Source organism: Lemur catta, chromosome 22 (genome assembly GCF_020740605.2).
Source record: "Lemur catta isolate mLemCat1 chromosome 22, mLemCat1.pri, whole genome shotgun sequence".
In the NCBI taxonomy this organism is placed as follows: Eukaryota; Metazoa; Chordata; class Mammalia; order Primates; family Lemuridae; genus Lemur; species Lemur catta.
In genome coordinates this window covers 7,229,526-7,244,729 of record NC_059149.1, presented here as the reverse complement: position 1 = coordinate 7,244,729, position 15,204 = coordinate 7,229,526, and positions in this window count along the sequence as shown.

Below are 15,204 nucleotides of genomic sequence, written 5' to 3'. Positions count from 1 at the left end.
ATTTCTCCTTTGAGGTCAGGGTTATTGGGCCCTTACACTTTGGCATGAATTTATTTAATAATGGAATTCTAGAAAGTTAGGGCTTCAGAGGAACTTAAAAATCATCTGAGCCAAACATTTCATTTTAAAGATGAAAAGGTTAAGGCTCTGAAGGGTGAAATAACTTATTTTGGATCAAACAATTTAGTTACAAGTAAGAGAAGTTAAGTTTTTTGATGACTTTTATTTTTCTTTCCTTGAAATAGACTAGGTCAGAGGGAAAAAGAATTTTGGATGACTTGACAGGATCCTTGAGGTAGTAAATGATTAGCCAGAAATCAAGTATGTCACAGAGAAAAAAAGGCACATTGGTCCCATGGGTGTGAAATTAGCAAGCACGTTTAATTGACGCAACCCTCAACTCTGAGGACTTGAGACCTAGCACAGGAATTTGAGTACACTCAGGTAGGTTTGAGGAAGGAAATGTAGTCATATTCTTCTAAAAGCCAAACTTCCGAAATCTGTTAGCATTATTTCTCAAATACACCCAAACCCAGTGAAATCTTCCTGCTCCCTGCAAAATTTCACTAAATTGCCTAAGAAATACAACAGTAGTAATATTCATATGATAGGACACAATTTCTTCTTCTTCTTTTTTTTTTTTTTTTTGAGACAATCTCACTCTCTTGCCCAGGCTAGAGTGTAATGGTGTCATCATAGCTCACAGCAACCTCAAACTCCTGGGCTCAAGCCATCCTCCTGCCTCAGCCTCCCGAGTAGCTGGGACTACAGGCATGTGCCACCATGCCTGGCTAATTTTTTCTATATATATTTTTAGCTGTCCAGATCATTTCTTTCTATTTTTAGTAGAGATGAGGTTTTGCTCTTGCTCAGGCTGGTCTCGAACTCCTGAGCTCAAACTATCCACCCACCTCGGCCTCCCAGAGTGCTAGGATTACAGGCGTGAGCGACCACGCCCAGCCCACAATTTCTTCTTTATGTCTGTTACCAAAAGCTCGGCCACTTGTCCATGAGGCCGAATCAGAAGAACAAGGACAAGCCATTCTGGGAGGAAGGAAAGAGAGTTTACTTTGCTGACAAAGGAGGAAATATGGTAGACTGCCTCATCTCAAAATCCAAATATCCTGAACATAGGCAGAAATACAGAGCTTTTAAAGGGAGAGTTCTCAGCTTCAGGCAATTACTGAGGTTAACTATTCTAATCCTCCCATCTCTGCCAAAGACAGAGCCTGTGAACTCCACTAGCCACCCACACGGGGACCTGGCTCCACCTGGGAGTTACCTGCCTCAGGGATGCGGCCAGAATGCCATTCCCAAGAAGAGTAGGGGAAGATTTAAGGAGACAGAAAATCTCTTTGCCATTTTTTTTTCTTCAGGCCATTCCCCCTCTGTTATATTTCCTCTCGATGTTTCTGCAATGAGTACATATAATTTTATCATGAAAAAAGTATGTATGCATGCATTTATACATACCAAATACATGTGCGTGTGTGCACAGGTGCATAACCTTTAAAGGATGACCAGAAAGACCATGACACTCTTAGAGCTTAACATGGTACAGTGGTCCGGGACATGGGTCCCACTATCTATCAGCTTTGTGACCTGGGAAAGTCACTTTATATTTCTGTAAAATAAGCATAATAACACTTGCCCTGTCTCGTTCACAAGGTTGCTGTGAGGCATGATGGAATACAGTCCTGAAGTGTTAGGAAGCTATAAAGTACTACCAGACTGTAAGTAAATAAATTGCTTAGGTTTGTTTATTGGCTCCAGGTCAAGATGTTTTCTGCCTCCGTGTTTTTCTGCCTGCAAGGCTGATCAAGGGCCACAGCTCTCAGAAGGCTACACTCGGGGAGTTTCTCTCTTCCCCAGTTGGTTGCACCTAATTAGCAGGAGGTGAGAGAGGCACTCGACCAGGGCTTCCAGTTCTCCTTAAGAGGGTGTGGACACTTTTCTCAGAGTCTAAATAATAGAAACCAAGATTCCTCATTTTATTCTAATTAAATCATCTCTTGGCTGAGTGAGGCACAACTGAACACTGGGTATGTTTCTGTTGCCTCTGCATCCCGTGCGCTGTATTTGCTGCCGGTCACAGTGAGTGCTCCTGCAGGGCTGGGACAGGGTGGCCAGCTGGGGAAGGTGCATCCTATCAGAGGAGAAGGTTTTGCCTAGATGTTGTAAATTCTTAGTCACATGGTTCCTATTTGAATGAAATGAGTGATAATGCTATCCCAGTCTATGTCCTGGTAAAATCAGAAATTCATAGTGGTGTGTGCCTCTACATGTTGTTTTCCATAAGTGAAGAGAGTTTAGCTTAAAATTGGTATCTTTTTCATATCGAAGATTCAGAAAAGTCAGTCAGTATTCTTTAGCCCCTGCCTTCTATAATTGACATTTGTGCATTAAATGATTGAAGTTCCTTCTGTATTATTTAATCCTATTTTTTACTGTAATATATTAAGTATATACTTGCATGGAATTAAGAAAAATATTGCTCCATTTGCTCTGAACTTCTTATATTCATTATACAAGAGCTAGTGTAGAGTCATGCAGTTTTTACTCGGCAACCATGAGCTAGAAATAGACATTTGCTCATTTTCACAGAATTGTTTTCCATGACAATAAAAAACTGAAGTTCGGGCATGCCAAAAATTTTCCATGTAAACATTCCTCTGATGGTTTCTACAGTTCTTGCCAGCCCTGAGACACAATGGCCCACACGAGCATTAATCAAACCGATCAGCAGCATCTCTGGCAATACACCAAGCATTTATTTAGAGCTCACGCCATCCATTTCTGCTCCAAATGGTCTTTCTACTTCTACCTTAACTCATTTAATCTCCAAAGCAATTCTATGAAGTGTGTATTATTATCCTCCCCATTATACAGGTGAGGAAATTGAGACACCAGGGGGTCAAGAAATTTGCTCAAGAACACACCAATTAAAAGGCAAAGCTGGGATGTAAACCAGGTAGCCTGGATCCAAAGATTGAGCTCTTAGTTCCCATAATATACAGCAAAAATTGCCCAGCTTCTGTGGGAACACCTGTAGGGAAGGGGAAGTCATTAACACATACAGATTGGCTCACCTTGCACAGCCACTCTTCCTTGATGTTTAAAAATTAATAAAACAGGCCTGGTGCGGTGGCTCACACCTGTAATCCTAGCACTCTGGGAGGCCGAGGCGGGTGGATCGTTTCAGTACAGGAGTTCAAGATCAGCCTGAGCAAGAGTGAGACCCCGTCTCTACTAAAAAAAAAAATAGAAAGAAATTAGCTGGATGACTAAAAATATATGGAAAAAATTAGCCGGGCATGGTGGCACATGCCTGTAGTCCCAGCTACTTGGGAGGCTGAGGCAGGAGGATCGCCTGAGCCCAGGAGTTTGAGGTTGCTGTGAGCTAGGCTGACACCACGGCACTCTAGCCCGGGCAACAGAGTGAGACTCTGTCTCAAAAAAAAAAAAAATATGAATTCTGTAAATGGACATCAGAGTCATCCAGTATATGGAATCTTCTGGTACAGGTACTTTTTTAAACTACAAATTAATAATGATAGTTAATACTTAATTCTTCCATATGACTGTTACTATTCTAAAAGTTTCCTATTATATATTAATTCACTTACTCATAACAATGAATTTATGAGATAGGTAATATTACTAGCTACTTTTTTCTGTAAGGAAATTGACACCCAATGTAGTTCAGTAGTTGTCAAAAATCTACACAGCTATGATAAAGGAAAAGATGGAACCCCAGCAATCTGGCTACAGAATATTTCAAACCGCTACACAATATAACCTCCCCCATTAAAAAATGTTCTCTCACAAGGAAACTCTGCTCCTTTGGAATTTTACTATCAAAATATGGGAAAACTGATTGCATGAGACTCTCCAAAATTCTTGACTCATGCATGACTTTTCATCATGCTACAGTAGTAGGAGAGAGTGGAAGTGAAGTGGTAAGAAGATCAATTTTTGTCCCTATCACTGCTATTTGGAGAAGTGGCCCAACCTTTTCAAAACGGGAGCTCAGAGACATGGCACTGAGCTTCGAAGGTGCCCTGGAGATCGTTAGGTGATTGTGCTGTTGCCATAGGATCTGCAGCCTGGAGAGCTGAGCCTAATGGATGCAGAGGCTGGTACTGGGAAATACAGTGACCTGCTTCAGGAAGAGGACAGAGAACTTGGGGAGGGGGGTGGAAATTTGCTCGATAAGGCATCATTTGCTGGTATCTACAGAGCTGAGTCCATTGACACAGGTTTGGAAGTTTTAGTCAAAATGATAGACAAGAAAGCTCTAATGGTACAGCGTCCAACAGGAAGTAAAAATGCATTGCCAGTTGGAATGTCTTTCTACCTTGGCGCTTTATAGCTATTTTTGAAGACAGCTGTCATGCGTACCTGGTATTAGAAATGAGAAAGGAGCAGGTATCTAAAGCACATAACAAAAACCTTTCCAGAAAATGAAGCTTGACCCTTCACACACCAGATCATCACAAGAATGTTCTAGCTTCATTATCATGGTGTATCACACCAGGAACTCACACTTTCTAACCTCCTGTGCACAATATAGACATCAAGATTACCAATTTTGAGCTGCAACTCAATTGCAAATGCCATATAAAAAGCATTGTACTCTACGTGGAACTCCTAAATATATTTCCCTAGAAACTGCAAGTGCATATGTACTTGAAGTTAATGTTTGGTCCATGGGCTGTATTCTTTGTACATTACTTACTGGGAGTCTGTCTTTTGACACTGACACAATCAAGAACACATTAAATATAGTATCGGCAGATTGTAAAATGGCAGTTTTTCTGAAAAAAGCAAAACCTGAGGTGCAAAGCCACCACTGGGCTTTCAGAAATATACATTATGAAGTATTGTATCTTTTTTAACTGTTTACAGGTTAAAATAAATCAGACTGAAAACCACAAAAGCAGTGGTGAACATGCTACGTTCAGAGGAGGTGTGTGTGAAACTTCTAAAGAGTTCTTCAGGCCGGGCGCGGTGGCTCACGCCTGTAACCCTAGCACTCTGAGAGGCTAAGGTGGGAGGATCGCTTGAGCTCAGGAGTTTGAGACCAGCTTGAGCAAGAGTGAGACCCCATCTCTACTAAAAACAGAAAAATTAGCCATATGTCATGGCACGCACCTGTAGCCCCAGCTACTCAGGAGGCTGAGGCAGGAGGATTGCTTGAGTCGAGGAGTTTGAGGTTACAGTGAGCTATGATAATGCCACTGCACTCTAGCCTGGGTGACAGAGGGAAACTCTATCTCAAAAACAAAAACAAAAAAACATATATCCCATGATGGAAATATGATTACTATGCATTACTCAAATGATGGAAGTTTTCTCTTGCTGATAGAATACACCAAACCTACTGACATCAGTAGATACAGGTTTAATAATTTACCAGAAAAGTACAGGAGGAAATAGGAATATGCTCCCAGAGTTTTTTAGCTTATAAAATCTGTACACAAAAGTCATTGATGTACATAGATGCATTTTGATGAAAAATTCCCCTGGTGTTGATTTTGAGGTTTGGTGTTATAACGGAGCAAAAACACCCAAAAGAGAAGATTTAATTCAAGTGATCGAAAAAACAGAGAAATCTTACATCGTGAAAGGAAGGAGTGAAGGTAACAGTTTGAAAGAGGAAATAAAAATATACATGGTCCATGCTAAGGAGGGTTATTGCCTTTGTTCAACGTTGGAATCCATAATTTCAGAAGAGGAAGATGAAAGTGGAAGTATTCCCTGCTTTCCGGCAATCTGGGACCACAATCTGGCTGAATTAGTGCCCTTAAGTCCTCATCACATCCTACTTCTGTGAGTCACACTTCCCATGAGATATGTTATCCGTTAAAAGAATGGTTATGAAAGGTCCTGCTTCTCCACAATAAATACCCATATTTAATAAGTCTATTGTTATATTACAAACAGTGTGGTTGCATAGCTACAACTTTGGGACAAATTCCCTTTCTAGTAGTCTAAAGGACTGTCTTCCAAAATCAGCATAGCTTTTTTTTTTTTTTTTTTTTTGAGACAGAGTCTCGCTCTGTTGCCCAGGCTAGAGTGCTGTGGCATCAGCCTAGCTCACAGCAACCTCACACTCCTGGGCTCAAGCAATCCTCCTGCCTCAGACTCCCAAGTAGCAGGGACTACAGGCACGTGCCACCATGCCCGGATAATTTTTTCTATATATATTTTTAGTTGGCCAGATCATTTCTTTCTATTTTTAGTAGAGACGGGGTCTCGCTCTTGCTCAGGCTGGTCTCGAACTCTTGAGCTTGAGCGATCCACCCGCCTCGGCCTCCCAGAGTGCTAGGATTACAGGCGTGAGCCACTGTGCCCTGCCCAGCACAGCTTGTTTTTTAATTTATGTTTTACTTATTTATTTTTTTGAGACAGAGTCTCACTCTGTTGCCCAGGCTAGAGTGCCATGGCGTCAGCCTAGCTCACAGCAGCCTCACACTCCTGGGCTCAAGCAATCCTCCTGCCTCAGCCTCTCAAGTAGCTGGGACTACAGGCATGCGCCACCATGCCTGGCTCAGCACAGCTTTTAAAATCTATTTCTTTGGAAAATGTGTGGATTACACAGCAAACTCGGGGACCTATGTGACTAAGCCCAAGAACAGTTCCCAGTTTATCATGCAGGTAGGGTTATTTTCTGATGGTCAAACATCACCACAAGGTAAAATAACTAGGTAGAGAAAAAATGAAAGATTTCCAATTTACACCAAAGAGAGATTGCACTTTCTTTCATGCCTTTAATGTTTTCTAAACCCAATTCTAGTTTTCAATGATTAAAACTTCATTTAGGTATCTGTGTTTAATAAATAACTTTTTCTTGGCTTGAACGGAAGTGACTAGATGTAATGTTTGTTGTAGGTTTTTAACAGAGCTTTTATCAGATTAAGCAGTTCCTTTTTTTTCCTTTCTATTATTTCTGGTGGATTTTTACCTTTGTTGATATAATGTTTCTTTTTATTTCTGTTGATAATTTCTAATTAAATTCCATTTTATGTATTATTTAAAAAAAAGAAAGGAAGTGACTATTTTATATAACTTCCTATTTCAGGAAGCCTTTCTAAGAGAGAATTTTAATCTATACCAAAACCTCTGTACTTTAATGGGAGAGCAAAGTACCAGGAAACTTCAGTCCTTACAACGTAATGGTCAAAAAGTAAAATAGATAAGCAACATAACTTTGCTTTTAGGACATGCCTACAAACTTATTGCATTTGTGTGTGTGTATATATATGTGTGTGTATATGTGTGTGTGTGTGTGTGTGTATACATACACACACATACATATATATTTAAAGAGATAGTCTCACTCTGTTGCCCAGGCTGGAGTGCAACGACAAGATCATAGCTCACTGCAACCTCAAACTCCTGGGCTCAAGAAATCTTCCTGCCTCAGCCTCCAAGAGTGGTTAGGCAAGCCTACTATCACACCCAGCGATCTGCCTTGGCCTCCCAGAGTGCTAGGATTACAGGCATGAGCAACTGTGCCCGGCCTGTTTCTTTTTTTTTTTTTTTAATTCTCTCTCAGTACATGTTCTTTTTGTCCTTATGGAGAGATTATGGCTGCATGAGGGCATGTGTTATTTCATTTGGTAATTTGTCAGTTCCATATGGATAAATCCATGGCCTTGTCATTTTTGCATCATAACACTTAGCAATGTATTTAAATTATTAGCTGTTAAAAGAAGAATAAATGAATACTGTGTTGGTTCAGAGGATTGCTTCATGAACAAGGTTAAATCTGATCCTATAAGCATCAGAATCTCTACCTAGACCACTCATTTGTTCAATCACCATTTAGCAGACAAACTCAGTGTGGCAGTTGCTGAGTAGATACTAGCGATAGAAAGATTAAGGGTACCAACTCCACCCTCAGAGAACGTGCTGGTGGCCAATTAAACCAAGGGATTATCTCAACCCAGTGGAGGAGGAGCTGTACGGATGTGAACAGAGGGTCGTGGAACCCAGAGCGGGAGCCCCTCACCCAGGCCAGAGGGCCACAGAAGGAGAAGGGAAACTCCCACGGCCAAAACGGGGAAGGAGAGGGCAGTCTGGAGGGGTGTGTGGCAAGAATAGACCTTCCTAGATGAGGTAATAGATGAGATGTGTTCTAAAGGGTGATTAGTATATATGCATGTAGACAAAAAACGATAGAAGTTTCCAGAAATAAAGATGTGCAAAGCACAACACTGTAAGCGTGTTCTGCGTGAGGAAGGACGCACAGCTCAATATGACCGAAGCACAAAAGACTAGAAAGGGACTGGAGTGGTGACAGACGAGGCTGGGTAGGTAGGTGACACTCAACCATGACTGGCCTCAAGGGCCTTGCACGGAGGTCGTTTTGATGTACCCTGAAAACAAAGGGAAATATTTTAAACAGAGAAATGACATTAGTATATTTGAATAGTTGAATAATATTTGAATGAATGACTGAAAGGCTTTTTTAAATAAATAAGTATCTACATAGTAAATATTTAAATGACTCTAGGAGTAGCTGGCAGGGAAAAGTGCAGGGGTGAGGTGGCGTGGAGTGATCATGAAGGCAGGGTGAGGAGTTAGGCAGCGATACGAGTAAACGAGTCTGAAATGATGGGAAAATATTACAGGGTCTGACTCGAGGCAGAGAGATCAGCCAGGGGATTACTATGGTATAATGCTCCAACAGTAAATGGCAAGGGACTCCAGACGGTGACAGCGGACTGGAAACAGAGAAACATGAGAGCGCAGTAAGGCAGCAGGCCTGGCAGGCTTGGAGTTCTGCTGGAGGTGGCTGTGACAGAGGACCTGCAGGTCTCTGCCTGTGGCGTGCAGCGGTGGTGGGCCAGCTCTGTGCGCAGCCACACAAGGTCTTGCATGCAGAAGGGCACCACACTTGGCTTAATGCTTAATGCTTTATTGTCACGGTCTTAAAATTATTCATCAATTTGAACAAAGAAACTTCCATTTTCATTTATCACTGGCTTCTCAAATTATATTGCAAGTTCTGAGAAATACCATTCACTACGAATGGAGTCTGAGAAGAAGATGAGGCCGGGCGCCCTGGCTCATGCTTGTGATCCCAGCACTCTGGGAGGCCGAGGTGGGAGGATCCCTTGAGTTCCGGAGTTGGAGACCAGCCTGGGCAAGAGTGAGACCTCGTCTCTACTAAAAATAGAAAATATTAGCAGGGTGTGGTGGTGTCACTCACCCGTAGTCCCAGCTACTCGGGAGGCTGAGGCAGGAGGACCGCTTGAGCCCAGGAGTCTGAGGTTGCTGTGAGCTAGGCTGATGTCACAGCACTCTAGCCCAGGCGACAGAGTGAGATTCTGTCTCAATAAATAAATAAATAAATAAAATAAAAAATAAAAAGAAGAGTTTTCGTTCTTTTTATGAAAGATGATGAGTATACTTAGACCTGTCATGAGGCTGCAGGCTTTCTGCTCAAGGCCTTCAGCTAGTGAGTGGGGATTTCTGTTAAGCCTTTAACCCTGCCTGAATGGACGACACCTAGTAAGTATTTGCCAAGCTAAGATATTTCATGGGAAACCTCTCTGGAATGGTCACGGGAAGATGTCTAGCAGATGAGAGGATATAGGGGTCTGCAGACCAGCAAAGACCCGACCAGAAATAAAATGTTGGGAGGCATCGGCCTGGAGAAGATGACCTGAATGGATGAGGTCACCCAGGGAGAGGGGCCAAAGCGAGAGTAAGTGAAGGCCTGAACTATGGAGAACACCAGCAACAAACACAAGCAGAAAAACAGAAAAGAGCCACAGACAGGAAACCTCTGAGGCTGGAGCAACGGCTTTGCGTCAGATTTCCTGGGTTCTAGCCTTGCTCTGTCACTTACTAGAAGTATGACACAGGGTTTTAACTAAACTGTGCTGAGCTGCGGCATCCTCAACTGAATTATGGGAATAACAAGACCTAACTCACAGGGCTGTCCTGAGGGTCCAGTGAAACACTCCAGGGCAGACACTTACCACAAGACTGACTTACAGAGGAAACTTCAGTGATTGTTAGCTATTATTCATTATCATTATTATTTTTTTTAATTATTATTTTTTTTTGAGACAGAGTCTCACTCTGTTGCCCAGGCTAGAGTGCCGTGGCGTCAGCCTCACTCACAGCAACCTCAAACTCCTGGGCTCAAGCAATCCTCCTCCCTCAGCCTCCTGAGTAGCTGGGACTACAGGCATGCGCCACCATGCCCAGCTAAAATATGTATATTTTTAGCTGTCCATATAATTTCTTTCTATTTTTAGTAGAGACGGGGCCTCGCTCTTGCTCGTGCTGGTCCTGAACTCTGAGCTCAAGCAATCCTCCCACCTCGGCCTCCCAGAGTGCTAGGATTACAGGCGTGAGCCACCATGCCCACCATCATTATTATTTTTAAGTGTAATAAATAGATGAGAAATAGATGTCGTGGAAGATGTCACGAAGAGAAGAGAGTTAAAAAATAAACCAAAGGAAGTAGGCTAAAATGCCAGATGCCTGAATAACCTAATCAAGGAAAGGACTAAAAAGTCCCCATTGACTTTCAGAACAAAGAAGTAATTAACGTGCCGGTTGGGAACATTCTCCGTGTGCCAGTACTGTTTCTGCTGATTGCTCTCTACCACTCAGATTTAGGACTTTATCAATATGGAAAATGAAACTAAGCTTATCTGATGTTGCTCTCAGTAAACACATAAATGATGCCCCAAAATTTCAATTGTGAACATGTTCTTCCTTTTCTAATTATCTCTTGATCCATTTCCAAAAGGCCCTAATACCCAATTTAAAAGAAGTGGGGCCCTTGTTATGCACTGATAGCAGTGTGATTTATAGGAAAGCTGAACATGGAGCCCAGGACTCTGCAACTCCCAGCCCTCCTGTTAGCAGAGGAAGTTTCTGAGCACAATTATGTCCTAACCAACTTCTTCTTAATAAATAGGAAAGATGCCAGACGGCGCTTCATGCAGGGTGTGGCCCTGTGTTTCTCACTGCAAGGCAAGTTCCTAGGAGTGAAGTGGCCAACAGAGACCAGTCCAAAGTTCTAGCTGACATCCAGACCCCAGTTCTAAAAATATGGGGTCCATATGAGACTCCCAGAGATCATTCATTCAACAAATATTTACCGAGTGCCACACAGTGGCCTTGCTGCTACAGGAAAATACAAAATTGGGTTAGATATGGGTTCTGTTGTCCAAGTGCTTATAATCTAATAGTAAAGGAAAAGTGAAAAATATGAGTAATAGTCAAACTAGGTAGAACCTGACATGAGACGTGAATGAAGTACAAATTGATTGTAGAAGTTTGCAGCAAGAAAGAGTAGTTCTGGAAAATAGTCCCTGGTACTGAGGTAGTAAAAGATGGGTGGAGTTTATGTTGGGCACACTCTAATCCTCTCTTCTACCTATTTGCAAATATATGTACGATAAATTATTGTTAACCACAGTCACTGTACTGTGCTGCACTAGAACTTATTTCTTCTAATTTAACTATAATTTTGCACCCATTAGCACACCTGTCCCACCTCCCACCCCCCGCCTCTCATTCCCAACACACAGAAATGACAAATGTCTGAGTTGATGAGGATGCCTATTACCTTGGTTTGATCATTACATATTATTAATATGTATCAATTAAAAATTAAAATGAAAAGAAAAACTTAAAAAAAAGATAAATGGAGTTTGCACGTGGTGACAGTCAAGAACATTTTTTTCAAAGAGGAGATGTTACGAATAAAGATGTAATAGAGGGAGCGGCAGAAAGATTTTCTGTCTCCTTAAAACTCCCCCCACTCCTTTTGGAAGCTGCATTCTGGCTGCATCCCTGAGGCAGGTTGAGTCTGTGGCTAAAACTCCTGGAAGGCTCCAGCCCCCGGGTGGGCGGCTGCTGGAGTTCACAGGCTTTGTCTTAGCAGAGACGGCACATTTAGAAAAGTTAACTTTATTGCCTGAAGCTGAGAACTGTCCCTTTAAAAGCTCTGTATTTCTGCCTGTGTTCAGGAAATTTGGCATTTTGAGAGGAGAAGGTCTATCTTATTTCCTCCTTTGCCGACAAAGTAGACTCTCTCTCCTTCCTCATCAAACTGCTTGTCCTCGTTATTAGGCCTCATGGACACGTGGCCGAGTTTTCAGTAACAAGGAGCCGATGGTCACTGAGTACCGGTTGTTTCAGGAGCAGCGAATCACTTTTGAGGGTTTGTGCAGCTAGAAAGGCGTTTAGGGGTCAGATCACAGGCATGATCATGGGCCAGACCAAGAAAAGTTGGACTTTATTTCATTGCCTGCTAGGCGCTCTGGAAACCTGTTGTGGCAGGACCCGGGACATTCACAGACCCACAGGTAACATGGGTCTCGAGTTTGGGAGCCAGAAAAGCCAAGACTGAATATGCAGACACAGGGAGCTGGGAGCAGATGGGTGGTTAGGATCAGATGGAAATACACATGAACACGGAGGTGGAGAAATCACTGTAATTACTCTGCAAGTATCTGTAAGTCCAGGGCTGAAATAGAAAAAGGAGTCAATGATCTAAAACAGAAAAGATATAGTCGGAACAATAGGAAAGGACACAGAAATGCATCCTATGAAGGATTTCCAGAATGAGGAGAAAACAACATGAGAAAAGCAACCTTCACTGTTATATGTTAGGCGCTCACTGGTAGTATCTCATTCATTCATCACATGTCTCGGGGGTGAACATTACTTATCGCCGGCAGATGTGGGGACAGAGGAGGCTCAGAATTCTAAGCTACTTGATGGAAAGGTCGCACCGCTAGTGACTGATGGAACAGCCTACCCTGGCAGGGCTGAGTGAACTAGCAGGGGGGTCCTGGACAGGAAATGTGGATTGTGGCCAACTCTGGTGCCAACTTCCAGGACAACACTTGCTAAGTCACTTGATTCCCATAATACTTGGGTTACTCGTGTTCAGTGACAGCTTTGAGCCACGTCATTTCCTATGTCCCTTTCAGTTCTAATATTTCATGATTCCGTGGTTTTACTATGTTACAGTAAACTCTTGAGAGGGTGCAGAGGAAATGGGAGGAAAAACTAGGCCTGGCATAAAAAATAACTGGGATATCAGGGGAAAATTCTCTTCATCTGACAGCAAAGGGAAGGACGAGAGGGTGGTTCAACATACAAAGTTTGAGAAATTGCATGGTGGAGGCATAAGATACTGAACTTCAAAATTGGTTGGATATTGGGCTGAGGGGAAGTGGATAGTTTTTTTTTTCTTTAAGATAAAAATTCTTTTAACAAATTAAGTATAGAAGGAATGTACCTCAACACAATAAAGGCTGTATAAGACAAATCCACTGCTAACATCATACTGAATGGGGAAAAGTCATCATATTTTCTTCTAAGAACGGGCACGAGGCAGAGATGCTGGCTCCTAGCACCCTTATTCAGCATAGTACTGGAGTCCTAGCAGAGCCTTCAGGTGGGTGTAAGGTTTGTTTGGAGTGGCCGGCGCCAGAGAAAGAAAGATGAGCAGAGTTGAAAGGGATAAGTAAAGAGGCTTTATTGGGGTGCTCCCGGGTGGAGGCAAAGGGTCCCAAGAGAGGGGCCTGGGCGAGCCTCATGGTCCCACGAGTGGAACCAGAGAAGCCGCCCTGCCCAGAAGTCTGGGTGGGTTTATATAGGTTCTTAGGGATGGGGGATGGGAGCTTCTTCGGCCAGGAGATGTCTGCTAGAGGAGTAAGAAATTTCTTTGTTTCAGTTTTGGGGCGGGTATTAAGGAATAGGAGGGGCTTCTTCTTTTTTCATTAGGGAAGGGAGGGGTACCTACCACCAGCCTTACAGTGGGGAACTGGGGAATTGGGAAGGGCTCCTGGGAGCTTCAGAATGGGCTGTCAAGCAGTCAGGCTGCTTTGGGCACACAACCTTCAACACTGAAACCTCCAACCTCCTCGGGAACTGTTAAGTGAGTTATCACAGCACTGCCTGCTTTTAGCTTTTCTAAGTATCTTAGAGAAAGGAAGGAAGGAGAGATGTGTATGGATACATTAGCATCTAAATAAATTTTTTTACAACCTTATGACCTAAGTTCAGGATCCACTAAGCAAAGGACACGGCCTTCAGAATGTCCCCAGTACAGATCTGTGACCTGGAAATTATTACACTGGGCTCTACATTAGTGTGAATTTCGAACTGTGACGGCCCCTTTGACAGACAGACCAGCAGCCTGCTCTGGTGAACAGAGCAAGGGCTTGAAAATGGAGACACCTTAGCGCAAGCCCTCGCTCTGCTGATGAACAGCAGAGTGACACTCACAGGGCTATTCACACACGTGTGTCACAGCTCATGATCTGTTGACTCTGGTAGTATCGACTTCCTAAGTAAAACTACCTGTCAGCAATAGCTTCTCACAGTCTGTCTGATGAAAGTAAAGAGTTGGATCTGACGATCTGTTCAGGCTATTGCCAAGTTTGTTGGTATCTATTATCTCATTTGTGAAACTTAAAAATATATATCCTACTTTACTACTTTAATATGATCAAAGATCTCAAAAAATTATTAAATATTTCTTAATAAATACAATCAGAATCTTAGACTATTTTGTTCAAATGACACACAAGCCCTTCTGAGCTTCTGATATGCCCTCCGAGTCCTCTTCCCACCCTCCTCACTGTCAGTCACTGAAGTGACAATAGTTTACTCTCTTTGGAATAATTCTGACCCAGTTGTCAAAGTCGTCATGGACCAGATTCCTGTTAGGGTATGAGTTTGATCAGCCATGTTTAAAGGTCTAGTTCATTTCCCCTTTTCCAAAGTGGAACATGTTTTTCTCTGGGTTTAAAACCAATCTTCTCATATTGTACATGTGTGAAAGAAAAGGAGAGGGTGTCTGTGTGTTTGTGTGTGTGTGTGTGACAGAGAGAGAGAGAGAGAGAGAGAGTTAGTTTTGTCTATTTGTCTTAATCACTAGCCTTTATTTATTTATTTTTCTTTATTTATTTCAGACTATTATGGGGTTACAAACATTTTGGTTACATAAATTGCTTTTGCACCATTTGAGTAAGTTATAAGAGTGCCCATCCCCCAGATAGTGTGCATTGTACCTGTCAGGTGTGGGTTCACCCGTCCCCTGCTCCCCCTACCCAGCCAGTCTTCAGCTGTTTACTCGGCCTGGTCTCAGAGAAAGCTCCTGGCGGTCTGGACTTCAACCTCAGGGCAAGGTCCTCCCCCCTGGCTGAGGCA